The sequence below is a fragment of the Tamandua tetradactyla genome, chromosome 21 (genome assembly GCF_023851605.1).
Source record: "Tamandua tetradactyla isolate mTamTet1 chromosome 21, mTamTet1.pri, whole genome shotgun sequence".
Taxonomy (NCBI): domain Eukaryota; kingdom Metazoa; phylum Chordata; class Mammalia; order Pilosa; family Myrmecophagidae; genus Tamandua; species Tamandua tetradactyla.
The window spans coordinates 43525394-43534965 of NC_135347.1; positions in this window are offsets into that span (position 1 = coordinate 43525394).

Here is a 9572-nt window from a genome sequence, read left to right on the forward strand (position 1 = left end):
TCTGTTTAATTAGCCGAGGAAACAAGACTGTTAAGAAGAAAAGTTAAATAGGATAAAGGGATACAGAATAGGGGAAAAGGAGACCACTATTTTGTTAGGTCAGAAAAGGCTTCTTTAATAAGATGATATTTGAGTAGAAAACTAAAGGAATTGAGAGAATGAGCCATGAAGACAGCAGGGCTCAGAGGTGGTAACCTTTCATTATGTGCAAGGACCAGTCAGAAAGCTCATGTGGCTGGATGGAGAAAGATGGAATGGCGGCAGGAGGGTCATCCAGCAAGACAGCAGAGGATCAGCTCATAGGGAGTCTGGGGGAAATAGAAAGCCATCCGAGGGTTTTCAGTAGAGAAATGATGGGCATTGGTATATTGTAAAAGGATTACTCTGGCTGTCGGTGGAATATTGAATGGGGTGTTGGATGAAATCAGGGAGCTCAGTTAAAAGGGCATTGATACCATCCCAAGAAATAGATGATGGGGCTCATACCAGGGTGGCAGGAGATAAATTGTGAGAAGACACCAGATTCTGGATATACTTTAAAGGCAGAACTATAAGATTTTATTACATATTCGTAGTGGAATGGGAGAAAAATAAGGACTGAAGATTGACTCAAAACACAATGAAATAGAAAGTTTATGCTTGGATAAAAATGTATCTCTTCTTTGTTTTGTCTTTTTTTTCTTTTTCTTAACTTTTTAATCTGAAATGATTTCAAACTTACAGAAATGCTGCTAAAATAGTATAGAGATATAACATATTCCTTTCACAAACTGATTAACTTTTTTTGGTTCCCAGGTACCCACACTCACACCCACACTGGTCATTACTTCTATTCTCTTTTTAAACATTTTTTTATTATGAAATATAACATATATACAAAAAACCAATAATTTTCAAAGTACATTTTAACAAGTAATTACACAACAGATTTTGAAGTTTGGTATGGGGTTACCATTCCACATATTCAGGCTTTTCCTTCTAGCTGCTCCAAAACACTAGAAGCTAAAAGAAATCATTATAGTGATGCAGTAGTCATACTCTTTTGTTAAATCCTATTTTCTCTGTATTAACTCCTCCTTCTCCTTTGATCCTACTCACAATCTATATGGGTCTTTGGGCTATGACCATTCTAACTTTCTCATGTTGAAAATGGGTGTCAGCAATACCAGGATAAGGGGATAGAATTAGTTGATATTCTAGGAGAGACTGGCCCCTCTGGTTTTCAGGACTTATCTGGCCTAGGAATCCCCTACAGTTTATAGATTTCAGTCTATAACATAGACGTGAACCTTTTGCAGAGCTTCATTTAGAACCCTAGGTGTTGTTTAGGGTTAACAGGGATGATGTTTGTTGGGATATGGCAAACCATGGCAATTAGCAATATCTAGCTGAAACTTGCAAGAGTAGCCTCCAGAATACCCTCTCGATTCCATTTAAACTCTCTTAGCCATTAATACCTTATTTTATTACCTTTCATTTCCCCATTAGTTCAGAAGGCACTGCCAATCCTCGGTGCCAGGGCCACACTCAATCCTGGGAGTCATGTCCCCTCTTGTCAGTGAGATTTTCACCCCTTAATGTCATGTCGCACGTATGGGGGAGGGTAATAATTTACCTTGCAGAGTTACCATCCAGGTAATTTTCTAAGAGAAAAATAAACATCTAACTGAGGTAGGCCACTGCTTTTTGGGGATCTACAGTGCAACAGCTCAATCTGTGCCCTAGCCAACATAGATTTTATTCTAAGAGAAATGGGGACCCATCAAGTATGGAGACATTGAGTGACATTAATCAGATACACACTTCAGAAAGATAGTAAGAGCCAGGGTTAAGATTTTGGGCTCTGGAGTCCAATGGTCTGGCTTCAAACTCCAATTCTCCCTCTCCCTAGCTTTGAGAGCTTGGGGAAATGGCTTAACCTCTCTGTACTTCATTTTCCTCATCTGCAAAACGAGGGTAATATGGCACAATTATGGAGCTGTAATGAGGATTACACACATATTTTGGACCCTCGGGCTCCATGAGTCCAGTTTAGGAAGATGCCTTATTCAACCTTATTCAGCTCAACTCTCTTGCTGCAGAGCTAGAAAAGTACGTTGCAATTTCCCTCTCCCAGTAACCACCGGTGGACACCTTGGACCAAGATAACCACTACGGATGATTGGAGGTAGCTCTGAGACTATATACGCACCCAGAGGAAATGGGCTTCCAAGAAAGACCTGCAAGGGGCAGTGACTCAGGATCAGGTCCCGGGACCCTTGGGGGTGCTGGCCAGCGAGCAAGCTCTGCTGCAGAGAGCCACCTCAGCACAATCCAGCCCAGGGCCGGTGCCTGGGAGCCCTGAACAGAAAGGGGGCGGCGCTCCATCCCCGAGGGCGTGCTGCCTTTTTCCCTAGAAGATAAGAAACCCACGCTTCCCCAGGATATGCTCTGCACCTGCCCGCTGGCTCCTCTGGGCTTCAAAATATTTCTTTGTGATGCCACCCTTGCTTTTCATTACTGAAAGTAGTTTGGGGCTCCCGGCAACAATGAGGGGGTGCCACAAAAGCGGCCGGGCCTTCCAGGGTAGACAGAGCTCATGCCCGCCCCGGCCGCCCGGCTCCGGGCCACGAGCAGGGGCACTGGGCCTTCTCCTGGGGCTCTCTGCGTTCCGGGCGCTGAGCCGTCATCAGGCCGCAGGACAGGGGGTTCCAGGGCTGTCAGTCATTGCTCTGCAGGGCCCCTGGGAGCCTGGAGAGCCAGGCGTGCCACCTCCTTCATCCATCCGGTCGGCCAGCCTGTGCGCACGTTTGCTGAGGAGCTGCTCCGGCCTCGCACCCGGCGGGGGGAAAAGGCACAGTTCCTCCCCGGGAGGGCCTCACCGGGCGATAGAGGAAGCAGATAAACGCCAGGCGCCGCAGCACACGTCTCCCTGGGGTGAAGCAAGGCCAGAGCGCAGAGAGGCCCAGCCATGACGGCGGTGGACTCCGGGTTCAAATCCGGCTCCGCCACTTACTGGTCATGAAACGTTGGGCCAGTGACTCAGCCTTTCATGGAGTCGGTTCCTTCATCTCAAGTCAGAGGACAGTTCGTGTGGCTTCTCGCTGATATGAAAATGCTTCCTTTTCCTTAAGCCTTGAAATGGGGTTTCCCGTCACTTGCAACGCCTCGCGTTCCATCCAGAGGGCTTCGAAATCCAGAGATGCTGCCTGAGTTGCTGATAGCAGAGACCTGGCCACCGTGAAGGAGGCCAGTCTCAACGGGTGGCCTTGTCACTGCCGTCCACTGCCCCTCCACCTCTCAGGGAAATAAGGACAGAAAAGAGCCCTCCAAAGGGCTCTCTGGCAGCTCACCCCTCCCCCACCGCCAGTCCTTGCACTTTGCTCATTACTTCTTGATTGCCAGAAAGCTTTTGGTGCAATAAAACTTTTCACTGAAGATGCAACTTGATAAAGTTCTCTAACAGAGAAATAATATACAATATTCACACAGATGTTAGCTATTAGTCTTCTTCCGACTCCTGTTTCCCATGCCCCTCAAAATCACTACTGCTTTTTTCATTGGACATCTTAAAAACATTTAAAAAATTCAGGTGTTTGTTTTGGTCATATGATATTGATTATATTGTCATCAATTTGCACACATATTGTAGAGATTACCCACCTATACAAACATGTATCTATCTCAGGCTGAAAGTAAACTGCCTTAAAAGATAAGGTATGTGAGCTGTACGTAAAATGGTAGTATTGATATATTTTGAAAACCCAGAATCTATGATAGAAATTTACCAGTTGTTCAATGTAAATAATAAAGAATGGATGAAGATTAAAAATATGCCTGTACAAATAATCTTTCAGACATTATGGTTTGGGTTAATATAGGCGTTTTATTACTTCAGTGAGTAGAAGAGTGTGTATATTACCTTTTAAAAATAAATGATATTGCCGTCAATAGAATATAATAATGGGAAAAAATGATATCTTTGTCTCCAAGGATCCAGATAATAAGTTTTTCAAATCAGATCTTCTTGTTTTATGTTCTAATCACAGACAATTAACCAAGTGAAGCAGTTTTAGTAATAGAACTGTTTTGAATAAATAAGTTGCGCTATATCTTGGTAATCATTTCACCTAGCTTTTCATTGTACCGTGATGTTGGTGGTTTGAAAGTAAACTATATAAGATGTGCTACCACCCCAAACCATAAGAAAACTGGCACTATTTAGCTACTGTCATGAAGCAGATTTTTTGAAAAGAAAAAAAAAAAACCTCCATTCTCCTAATCTTTCCAAACACAAGGCCATCTGATCTCTTGCAGGGTATGGTATAGACAGACTCAATCACAATAAAAGTCATATTTAGAGCATTCTTTCAATAAATATTTGTCAAATATGTATGCAAAAGTCACTTTGGAAGAGTCAAAGATGAAAAAGAATGTTCTGCCTTCATGAGCTTCCAATCTAGGAAGACCCTTGGCTGGTACATAAAATAATAGGCAAAAGAATGTGGTATTTTTAGGGAAAAAAATAAACAGTTCATAAATATACCAAATACCTTATCATGTTACTTACAGAAACTATTGAATCTTTGTAGGTGAAAGTAAGATGATAATGACATTGAAACACACCCAAGGTGCTAATAAGAGGAAAAGTGAATAAGAAGTCACTGTCTCAAAGGCTTTACAAGCTGCAATTTACTAATATTTACACTACCTAATAGTCTCCCAGCATTTCCCGGCATTGCAGTCTAGGTTATGAGCTGATATGCCATATCTTTCTGGAATCCAAGAGAGAGAGAGAGAAAGCATATAGAAGTCCTAAACTAGAAATTAACTTAAACTCTAAAAAGAATTACTGAGTATTCGTAAGACTATTAACTAAATTATTTCATTATATTATATATGTAGATGTGTGTGATACCTTTTCCTAATGTTTCTATCTTATCATCCAATTTCATTCTCACTTATGACATGACTTTTTCCTTACGTGTCTGTTGATCTTTAACAGTCCTTCAATATTTGCCACTCCAAATGTTTCAGTGTTGTTTTCATTATTTTCTTTCCACTCCTGTCATGCTAATTCCAGTACCCAAAGCCAAGATGCCCAGTCAAAATCCCTCTTCCTCACTCTTGCATTTACAATTACGTTTAGTTTTCTACCTGAAAAACCAAAGAAAGTCATTTGAAAAACTACAAGAAGTAATGAGTAATTTTAGTATCTTATTACAAAATAAAAATTAAAAGCACAATAGTTTTCCCAGAGAGCCCACTCTTCCACAGTTTTTAAAACTTTCTCCACTTTCCTTAAACATCTCATCACTCTACTTCCTCTTATATTTTCCAAAAAGAATAAGATGAAGACAAAAATGACAATGAAGAAGTAGAAGAGGTGGAGAAGGAGAAGACATAGTCATCGTGGATAAGATTCCCTAAATTTCTCTACCACCAAATCCACATATTCCTTTATCCCACTTTATGGAGCAAAGACTAAAATATTCCACTATATTTTAATCCCCCTCCTTTCTTCAGGATCTCTTTTATCCATTTTTCCCTCTTTCATTGAGTCTTGGACATTCCCTTTCTGCTGGTTCCTTCCGATCAGCTTTTGACTGTGAAGTGATTCCAGCTCTAAAACAAGAAAGCAAACAAAATAACCCTCTTTGCTACTGCTTTCTCTCCAAGTAAACACCTTATTCTCTCACCTTTGTTTCATAGCCAAAGCTCTTGAAAATTGCTGCCTCTACTCTTTCGTTTCCCAAATGCTCTTTGACCACTAAAATCTGCCTGCCAACACTACCACCTCACCGAAAACCCTCTCACCAAGACTGTTACAGATTTCTAAATTGGGAAATACAATGAGTATTCTTCTTCCCTATTTTGTGATAACGCAGAGTAGATGACAGTGTTCACCTTTTCTTCCTAGAAACACTCTCCAGCTCCCAAATTCCAGAAATCTTTGTCTACTTCTTAAGCCATTCATTCTTAGTCTGTTTTGTAGGCTTCTCTTCCTTGGTATTTCAGGATGCTTAGTGTTTTATTGCATTCAGTTACAAGCTGTCATCTTGTATCTGTCTAGAACTCTAGTGGAGACATCACCACCACCAGAAAAGTTTCAATTATTATCTAAATACTGATGACATTGACCTTTAGTTCTGCAATGATCAATTGGTAGCTTTCTGCAATGATCAATTGGTAGCCACTAGCCTCATGTGGCTATTTAGCACTTGAAATGTGGCTAGCTTGAGTTGTGATGTGCTGTAAGTATACAATATATATTGAATTTTGAAGACTTGGAAAAAGTTTGTAAAATACCTCAAGTTTTAAAATATTTTTTAATGTTGAAATGATAATTTTTGATACAGTAGGTACATGATAATTTTTTATATATTGGGCAAATAAAACACATTATTAAGGTTTATTTATTTTTTAAATATAACTATTTGAATATTAAAAATTACAGACAGAGCTCACTTTACATATTTATTGGACAGTACTCCTCTAGTCCAATGATATCCCCTGAGCATCAGATGTAGCCCAGGGCCTGGTACATAATGTGTTAATAAATATTTAGTGAATAAATAAGTGAATGTGTATAAATAAAATGTCTTATAAATTGGAAAAATTCACAGGAAATGTGAAGATTGTGTATAAACTTTTCTGGAGATACATTAAAAACAATATACTTGTATAGAAAGAATTGCTGTGTTTTGAATGGGTAAACTCTGTTTTCTAAAGGAGTCAAATACTCCAAAAGCGACGTATACATTTAAGGGAACTAGACTCAAAATCCTTACTAAATGTTCTTTAAGACTTAACAAAATGACCTTAAAATTCAAATAGAAAAATAAAGCGTGATATATTGAGTCAAGAAAGAGCTGAAGCAAAAAAAGAAATAATTACAGGGGAACTAAACTCATCAACTTTAAAAACAAATTATAAAGCTTCAAAGATTTAAAACAGTATGAAGTTTATGCAAAAATAGACAGATTACTAAAATGAAACAGAAAATTTAGTAACAGACAAAACCACAAAGAAGATTTTAATATATAATAAAGGTGGCATTTTAAATCAGTGGAAAAGATATACCATTTGATAAAAAGTGTTGGGCAACCAGCTAACTATTTGGTGAGAATAAAAGTACTAATGCACACCTTAAAGTAAAATCTCCTAAATTTAAGTATAAAGAATGAAATTTAAAACTACTAGAAGCAAACGCGTGTGTGTAGGTAGAGAAAGTCTGTTCAATCGAGACTTAAGACAACACGTAAAAGATCTCTCAATGAATATTTTAAGACACTTGTATGGGGAAAAATTATACCACAATCCACATGAAAAAGCAAATGACAAACAAGGAAAATATAGTGTATGGCAAAAAGGTGTTATTGTCTTTGATATATAGAGAAATCCTAAAAATTGTTAATAAAAGAACATTTAATCCACTAAAAATGAGCAAAGAATATGAATAAGCATTACAAAAATCAGAAATATGAATGATCAATAAAATATAATGAAAAATGTCACCTTACTACTAATCATGCCCATGAAAGTAAGATAAGATATCCTTTCTCCCTTCACCAACTATTAGACTGTCAAATATTTAAAGAAGCCCAATGTAGTTGAAACTGAAAAGAGAGAGACTGCTGATAGATATTGCATTAGTTAGGGTTCTCTAGAGAAAAGAACCAACAGGGAACACTCGCAAATATAAAATTTATAAAGCGTCTCACATGACTGCGGGGACACAGAGTCCAAAACCCGCAGGGCAGTCTGTGAAGCCAATGATTCCGATGGAGGGACTGGAGGAGCTCTACAGGAGAGGCTCGCCAGCTGAAGCAGGAAGAGAGCCTGTCTCTTCTGAATCCTCCTTTAAAAGGCTTTCAGTGATAAGATTGAGCATCACTCATTGCAGAAGACACTTCCCTTGGCTGATTACAAATGGAATCAGCTATGGATGCAACTGACGTGATCATGATCTAATTCCATGAAATGTCCTCATTGCAACAGACAGGCCAGCACTTGCCCAACCAGACAAATAGGTACCACCACTTGGCCAAGTTGACATGTGAAGCTGACCATGACAGTCCACCCCTTGTCAACTTGGCAGCTATATATATATATATCACTTTAAATCATACCTAATTTCTAAATAAAAAACATAAAAACACATTTTTTTTTCTTTCACCTAACAATACTCCACTGTCCTGCATATAACTGGAAACATAGTAACTCTGTCCAGAATAGGGTGCAAGTCCTTGGGAAATATTAATTCTTAAACTTGATATCTTATAACTTAAATAGTATGACAGGAACAAAACAGCATCACACTCCTCATTTCTGTAACTGATCATGTGGCCATAGTTCATATTTATCACTACCTTCTTCCACTACCCATTCCATGTTCCCTTTCCCCTCAGCAAGCACTTCAGCTGACCATGGTTCTTTGCCTGGTGGGGTGACCCAAACCTTCATTCCTGAAGTTTCAGATCTATTGGTAGTCCTGCCTGGATTGGGTTATTGCAGTTTCCATTGATTTTAATCACAGGGCATGGTAGTACTAAAACACCCCAGGGTATCTCCTATGTTCCAAGAAAACTCTTCTTTACCTCCATTGTATAGTTGCAGTCCTATTTTCCCCTGGTAGTCAGGGTCAATCACCCCAGACAATAATGCAATCCCCTTCTTGGTTTGTTGATCCAGGGGCATGAGTAGCCCAAAGTGACCAGGTGGCAGCCTTAGATTTCAGTTCAATGGAATCATTGTTGTTTCTCCTGGTGGAAGCACTCCCCCTTTTGGAACTAAAACCTGTAGACCAGCAGAGCTCAGGGTCACAGGAACCGGAAGCAAAAATTTTCCTAGTGTATCAGTAGGGGTAATAGTGAGTGGTGCCACTCCCATTTCCACCCCCTGGTTCCTGGACACATGGATCCTGGCTATGGGAGAAACAGCACCATACAGTGGATACTGATTCAGAGCATATACAGCTTCCTGGAGAACATTACCCCAGACTTTCAAGGTATTGCCACCTAGTTGGCACCACAATTGAGTTTTCAAAAGGCCGTTCCACCGTTCTATCAATCCAGCTGCTTCTGGATGATGGGGAATATTGTAAGACCAGAGAATTCCAAGAGCATGTGCCCATTCCCACACTTCATTTGCTGTGAAGTGTGTTCCTTGATCAGAAGCAATGCTATGTGGAATACCATGATGACGGATAAGGCATTCTGTAAGCCCATGGATGCTAATTTTGGCAGAAGGATTGCATGTAGGGAAAGCAAACCCATATCAGAGTTTGTGTCTATTTCAGTTAGAACAAATTGCTGCCCGTACCATGAAGGGAGTGGTCCAATGTAATCAACCTGCCACCATGTAGCTGGCTGGTCTGGTCACCTTGGGGAATGGTGCCATATCGGGGGCTGAGTGTGGGTCTCTGCTGCTGGCAGATTGGGCACTCAGCAGTGGCTGTAGCCAGGCCAGCCTTGGTGAGTGGAAGTCCATGTTGCTAAGCCCATGCATAACCTCCATCCCTACCACCATGACCACTTTGTTCATGAGCCCATTGTATGATGACAGTTGTTGCTGGGGAAAGAGGCTGACTG